The sequence below is a fragment of the Tupaia chinensis genome, unplaced genomic scaffold (assembly GCF_000334495.1).
Source record: "Tupaia chinensis unplaced genomic scaffold, TupChi_1.0 Scaffold000093_1, whole genome shotgun sequence".
In the NCBI taxonomy this organism is placed as follows: Eukaryota; Metazoa; Chordata; class Mammalia; order Scandentia; family Tupaiidae; genus Tupaia; species Tupaia belangeri.
This window is the reverse complement of record NW_006159555.1, coordinates 7,071,762-7,079,633: the sequence shown is the minus strand read 5'-3', so window position 1 is coordinate 7,079,633 and position 7,872 is coordinate 7,071,762. Positions and strand designations below refer to the sequence as shown.

The 7,872-nt window shown below is 37.7% G+C and overlaps 1 pseudogene; it reads right to left on the bottom strand.

The window, feature by feature from the left end:
• Positions 1-7,872, bottom strand: part of LOC102501754 (shugoshin 1-like) — a 91,288-nt pseudogene that overhangs the window by 24,452 nt on the left and 58,964 nt on the right.

Here is a 7,872-nt window from a genome sequence, read left to right as displayed (position 1 = left end):
GGGTCTGGCAGAAGAGGGCAATAGAAACGACTGCTTAATGGATCAAGCTTTCTTTTGGTACAATGAAAAAGTTTTGGAATTAGATAGAGGGGATAAGTGCACAGTGTTATGAATGAACTGAGTGCAACTGAATTGCACACTTCGAACTGGTTAATTCTATGGTATGTAAATTTTGCCTCGATGAAATGAAATAAATTTTTAAAAAATGTGTTGCATCAGAGGGTGCTTTTAGTTTATAAAAAAAAATATCACTCTTGATGTCTCCTTAAATCACACATGTATGAGTATCTAAAACCCTTGAGGCAGTCCATTAACCTTGTGATTAATGTTCCTTTTTATCCATTAATTCTTCTCACCCTGTAAGTTCTGAGTCTGGTTGAGTCTAACACTACATCCAAGTAGGACACTTCTAAATATAATATCCCTTCAATATGGATTCAGTCCTGCCAATCTAGCATAATTTGACCCTTGTAGGTGGGAAACAGATGTGGGAGAGGAGGACCACATCCCACGGCCTAAACTTGTGTGGGCTACTGTTAGGTCTACCATGTTACCTTTAAAGTATTTATTTATTTATTTATTTTGGAAGAGGTTTTTGCTATAGGGTTCGTGCATTCGCCAGACAGATAGAGAGAGACAGAGAGACAGAAAGGGAGAAATCACCCTCCAGGGGGGATGGCCACGCTTCAATCCCTTCTCCTCCATTCTCCTCTCGGGATCTTGGGCATGCATGCACACGCACCTGGCGTGAGTTTAAGCCACCGGGTCCAGGATATGAACCTTGGTCAACTACGTGGGAGTCCAGCAACATAGCCATTACGCTAACTGCTGGTCCCTTTGAAGTATTTTTTTAATATCAGTTAAAATGTTAATTAAAAATAGTTGTTTATTTTATGACTAGGGCCTATAGATTAACCAATATTCCATCAGTCAGACACCTATTATGTACTCAAAATTATTAGATATTATTAGATACTGCATTTATATACGTGTGTGTGTGTGTGTGTGTGTGTGTGTATATATATATATGTAGGTTTTTGTCATAGGGTATGTGAGCTCTCCAGAGAGAGAAAGAAAGAGACAGTGAGAGGAAAAGTGAGGACAGAGCCACTGGTCAGGTCTCTAAGCTCTCAATCTTGCTTCTCTCTATTCCTCACCTTTCTAGCAATCCTGCAGTGATAATATAATGCATTACTCCATGCTTTGGGGATTTGTTAAAGCAAAAGAACTTCCATTTACAAAGAATATGTTTTTCTCATAATAACAGAAAAAAATAGTCTGTAAGAGACCATGTGCATCAGACTGACTCCATAACACCATGGTTAAACTCTGTGTGCATTGAGAGCTTGATCCCACGTGGTCAACTGCAGTTCAAATTCTAGCCCCTGTGTCTGAAAAAACAGGTTGGGCGTGTGTGTATGCATTATCAAAATCCTGACAAGAAGAAGAGAAATGTAGGAAAAGGTTTGTGATGTGACCACACCATATTGGGGGTGATGGTGCTTGCTTTCTGTCTCTCTGTCTCTCTCTGGAGAGCATATGTACCCTCTGGTGATAACTTAGAGAGAGAGAGAGGAGAAAGAGAGAGAGAGAGAGACAATATATCAGTCCAGACAGGAGGAATCACATTTCATCTTATGTAGCACAATTTTGGAGTTCATTTATGTAGAATTCATGTAATGGCCTCTTCAGATTGTTAAAAGCTTGTAATAGCTAACACAAAGTGACATGATTGTTTTGTCTTAAGATATAGTGTACCAGCGGATATATATATATATATATATAATGATTTTAAAAGAGCAATGCAAAGCATACATTTTATAGAATATGAGAGTTCATGGAATCTGAGAGACTATCCATTAAAACCTCATCAGATTCTGAGTAGAAACTATAAAAGGTATATAGCCATCTCGCAGTAAAACAGACCAAAGTAAAAATGACCCTATTTTTATGTTAGTAGACTTCATTTATTTTAACAACAATCTCCTATAGTTGTGCAGGGCTTTATGGTTTGCAATGTAATGCGCTAACCCAAACATCTTTGGAGTTTATGACAACTACTGGCTGGTCATCTAACTTTTCTAAAGCTAGAAAATGTTCTAGATCTGGATTCTTCAAATAGGAGCCAGGGGCCGAGTGTGAGTACTCCGAACTCCAAGCATGGCTAGTGCAACGTAAGAGTCATGAGTCTCGCTTCACATTGCTTTCTTGTTTCATTTTCTATCAAAATGCCAGAATAGGTATACTTGCCTTATTATATTTCTTAGTTGTACTCACTCAGTATATTCCCTTTTATTTCTACTTATAAAAATATTATTCATTTTTAAGGAACAGCTCAAGTTCAATAATGTGAAACTTTATTTTTGGATTATGTCCTAATTTTTAAAAGCTATCACATAATTTTCTACTAAACCCCATTTCATATCAATAACTATTGCTTAATCTTATATTTTATGTTTTGCAACTTAATTGTAATTTTTTTTTTTTTTTTGCCTATGTGTGCTCACCAGAAGGAGATACAAAGAGTAAGAATTTACCCTCTCACGGGAATGCCCACACTGCAATCACCTCCCCTTCATTCTCCTCTTGGAAGTTTAGGCACACAGGCAGAGGCACCCAGCAAGATTTTCAAGCCATTGAGTTTAGGACTCTTATCAGGATCAACCATGTGGGAATTACAAGGCCTTAACTGCTAAGCCATCTGCTGGCCCTGAACTGTAAATTTCTTAAAGACAGGGGATTTTCTTGTGTTTTTTTAAATGTAGTATCTAGGGATCGACAGGTGGTGTGGTGATTAAAGCACTGGATTCTCACATGACTGAGACACAAATCATCCAGGTTCTGGGCCTGGTAGCTTCAAAATCATACCGGCACATGCATGTGCACATGGCCAAAATCCCTGGAGGAGAATGGAGAAGGAATTGCACTATGGCCATCCCTCCTGGGGGTGATTTCTCACTTTCTCACTTTTCCTCTCACTGTCTCTATCTGTCATAATTGTGTGTGTGCACGCACACACACACAGATGTGTATACATATACATCTAAACATGTATATGTATATACATATATATGTAGTATCTAATCATTTTGAGTATATAATAGGTGCCTGACTGATTTAATGTTGGTCAATCTATAAGATCCTTTCGTACAAATGAACTATTTTAAATTAACATAATAGCTGGTAATAAAGAAATGATGCTTTGGGACCAGTAGTTGGTGTAATGGCTATGTCGCTAGACTCCCACATAGTTGACCGAGGTCTGTGTCCCAGACCCGGTGGCTTAAACTCATGCCAGGTGCGCGTGCATGCATGCCCAAGATCCCAGAGGAGAATGGAGGAGAAGGTATCGCGGCGTGGCCATACCCCCTGGGGGGGGTGATTTCTCACTTTCTGTCTCTCTGTCTCTCTCTGTGTTTCTGACTAGTGCACATCCCCTTTAGCAAAAACCTCTCCAAAAACAAAAGAAAGAAAAAAGAAAAGAAATGATGCTTCAAGGGAACATGATGGACACAACAATAGCACACACAAGTGACCATGACCTAGTCTAGAATGTATTGGGGACAGTAGAAAATAAGTAAAGATTATTCAAAGTTTAGAATTTATTTAGTTTCAGGAGCTTGAAAGATATTCTATTTTTTTTTCTTCTGCCAGATAAGCATAAGTTAATTCATGTTTTCATATATGTATTTCAGTCCATCCATTGCCTCTTCTTAGTCTTTTCTGTGATTATTAGATCAGTTCAGTTTCAAGTTACCTAATCACCATCAAGCCATAGTCTTGTCCAAGTAACAAATACTTTGCAATTGCACTTCACACAATTAAGCTGAATGTTATCATGTACCATTTTGTTTAAGCTGAATGTTCTTGTGAGATTGCATGTTATAATTTACTAGCTTATTTTTGTCACAGGTAGGCTGAGAAAATAAAAACAAATCATAGTATGTGGTGGTACTAAAAAAAATACCCTTATAAATGTAATAGAAAGAGACAAATATCAAAAATTATTTATTTTGCTAATGGGAATATTTGGAAATGTGGCTATGATTTTATATAATTACTGGCTAAACAACATCTTCTGATTAAAGGCAAGGATTTGACCCTGAGCTTCTAACCTCATTTATAGCACTATATCCAAAGCCTACTCTAAAGTCCAAAATAAACTTTTTAGGGCCAATACTCAACAAAACATTTCCTGCTTTATATCTTTTCATGTTATTTTCAAGAATTGAATATGAGAAGATTTATGTGAACCTTGAATCAAAATTTCACTAACCTCACAAACATAAACAAATGATCCTTTCTGAACTCAATTATTCCAGCTTTCAGAACCAAGGGGCAAGGAAGCACCTTGCCTTCAATGATGTGATTCACATTTTGGCTGCTAAGGAATGAGGTTAGTTCAATGGGGTTTAACTACTTAGTGTACATCAGCAGTAGGAATCTTAACAGCAAAGTTTATACATGTTCCCCAGTGGTTTTAGAGGGTTACTATGCTTTACTAAGATTCTAAATTATTATCAAATATCAACATGTTTGGACCCACTAATTAGGAACTCATTCTGCCCCTAACCTGGCCCTCTTAGAGATTATCATTTTCCCATTAAAGGCACTTTGATATGTTAAAAAGACTGTTTATTCCAAGTTCAGAGGATAGAAACCTCTACTCTATGCATTGTGGTCTTCATTACAGTGGTTTTGAAATGTAAAAGTGATTTGCTCTTGGCAATGGTGATTTATGTTGTTTGCATATGAATTGCTGCACTTCAACTCTTCCAATTTCATTGCCAAGTACCAAGTAATTGCCAGTGGTATTGTCTTCTAAATTAATAAGGAAACAGTTCAGAGGGAGGGTTACATTTAAAGCAATAACTATGGACCCAAATAAAGCTCTAGAGTCTTAGTGTTAAAAAAAAAAAAAAGAAAAGAAAAAGAAAAGAAATTAAGGTTCTGAAGCCCCCCCCTTTCCCTTTTCTGGAAGACCTGGCCTGTTATAAAGGAAATATCAATGTTTGAATAGTATTTGAGAAGTCAGGTTACATTATCTGCAATTTGTGTAGCCTTATAGTAATTAACCTTGAAGTATCAGGGCCTGATAGGGAAATTAAGTTCAATCAAATAGCAAATACTAAATTCAATCAAATTAGAGATGAACAGGTTTTTTTTTTTTTTTTTTTTTTTTTTTTTTTTTTTTTTTTTTTTTTCTGTTTCGGAGATGAACAGGTTTTTTTTTTTTTTTTTTTTTTTTTTTTTAATGCTTGGGAACAAGTAATGCCTGCTACTTCTTCCTATTCTGTAATAAATTGGGAATTAGTATTTCCTTTTGTGAACAAAGGTTGCAGATTAAAATCCTGGAAGTGATTTTAGATTTTCCAAAGACACATTTTCATATGTGATAGTAGGCTACTCCCTGATAAAAGACATAAAGAAGAGTAAGTCTGGCTAAAGAAAACTTATCTAAAGTCTATGAGCAGGTGCAAAATTTTGAGGACTGTAATAATTTACATGAGCCCCAAAATAAGAAAGTTTGTCATTTTTCTTAAATTTATCAGTTTGGCAAGAAGCTTGGACTAATGTCGAAAAGATATTTTAATATCGTTTATTATTGCTAATGGTAACTATCAATGAAAATTCAACTCATAATATAATTAACAAAGCATTTACAATGGCAAGCTATTAGGTTAGTTTTCAACTAGATCCAAGTTCTGAACCCACGTTAGAATCACCTGGAGAAGTTAAACATACAGAATTTCTATCTCCAATAATTATTAATTAATTGGTGCTGAACTAATCCTGTTAGCAATAACAATTAGAAAGTCTAACTAGAAAGCAAATGTTTAGAAGCACTTTGAGCAGAGAAAGAACTGGAAGCAGAGGGAAGCATAATATTTAAGATACGTTCGCCATTAAGACACTCCTTAAATTTTAAGACACAGCCATGGAAGAGAAAACTCAGAAGTGTCAGTCAGGTATTGAAGTCTAGATAATCTTTGAGGACACACTCAACAGAGAGAAAGAATGGTGGTCCTCACTAAAAGAAAAAAAAATGAGTATACATGTATGTATATATGCACATGTTTGTGTGTGTGTGTGTGTGTGTGTGTGTGTGTGTGTATGTAATATTTTATATAGAGAAAGCTAGTTTGGAGAGGAAAAGAAGAGTAGTTTTAATTTCAACAAAGTGCTTTATAGGCAGATAATATTGCATAGGACCCAGGTAAGGATCAGGATTGGAAATGGGTATTTTAGTATCATCACTGTGCATGAAAGTAAATACACTTTCTTTAAAAGTGTAGCGAGGGGCCAGTAGGTGGTGGAGTGGTTAAGGTGCTGGACTCCCATGTGGTCAACCACGATTTGAGTCCAGAACCTGGTGACTTGAAACTCACACCAGGAGCATGTGCATGCGTTCCAAAAATTGTGAGAGAATGAAAGAGAAAGGGTTGCAGCATAGCCATCCTCCCTAGGGGATGATTTCTCGCTTTCTGTCTCTCTGTTTCTGTCTCTCCAGCAAGTACACATGCATTATAGCAAGAATCTCTCAAAATAAAATAAAATAAAAATGTAGTGAAATTAGAAAAGAGAATAAAAAACAATGTCCGAGTCCTGACGTAAGAGGGCAGAAGGGGGATAATGAAATAAAAGTAAAATGAAACTCTTAGAAATATCAAAGACAACTTCAAAACTTGCGAGGTTCCGGCTGAAGAGGCAACTAACCAGTATGCCAAAGCTAAAGTAAAATCAGCAAATACTACTTGTAACTACACAACTGTTCAAAAAATTTTTAAGGCAGATTTCTGAGGTATAGAATTTAATTACTGTGTGATGTAAAGAAGAAAACTTAGAAAATGAAATACTGATTACAAATTATATTTATTGGAACGGATATCTGTCAACTGAGTCTGAATGTACACATATGAGAACATTTTCCCTCTTTCCCAGACAAACCTTATACACCTCAAAACATATCGGCAGAATTTCTATTGTTGGACTATGGAGTGATATTCCCTTCGTCCTTTCCGAGACCAGCTGTAAGCATATGTACAACGCCCTCCCAGCATGCATTCTCCATTACGTACACAGATTTACAATTACCGTATTCACAACTGCTCAGTATTGCACATGCCTAGACACTCAGAGAAAGGTTGCTTTCCTAGGAAATATGTCTGCTTTTAACTTTAATAGATGCCATGTTATGAGAGTAAGGACTGTATTTTTTTCTTCTTTGGTCTCTTAGTAAAGTAAATAGCTTATGACTGGCACTATATTAAATACAAAGTTACATAACGCTATCTATACACACATTTATACATATGCGCACATATTGTATCTGTGTATTTGTGTATGCATTTTAAACTGAAACAGCTAGAAAATCTTTTATTAGTTTATTTATTTACTTTTTTCATGAGATAGAGAAGGAAGAGAGAGAAACAGTCACCCTCGGCATGGTCTCATCCTGCCACAGTCTCCCCTTATCCCCTAGCTATCCAGCCAACCAGGATCATGGGTGAGCCAAGACCACCCAGCATGTGTCAGGTCAACCTGGGATCCAAACCAGTTCTCCATGTGGCTCCAACATTGTAGAGCAGGCCTCTACCACCTGTATGGCCACAGCTAGGCCAACAGTTAAGGATACTAAGGATGAATTCATCAAAACTATAGACCTTGCCCCGGGCCCTGCGCGGCAGCGGCGGCGGCCCCTGCGCGGTTCCCCCTCTCCGCCCTGCCCCCACCCCCACCCCGCACAGCCGGAGCTCTGCTCTGCGTTCTGCTACCTCTCCGGGGACTGGCGTGTGGCCTCTGGGCCTGAGCGTGGCCCCCGGGCCTGAGTGTGGCCGCCGGGCCTGCTCATGGCCCCTGGACCTGCGCGGG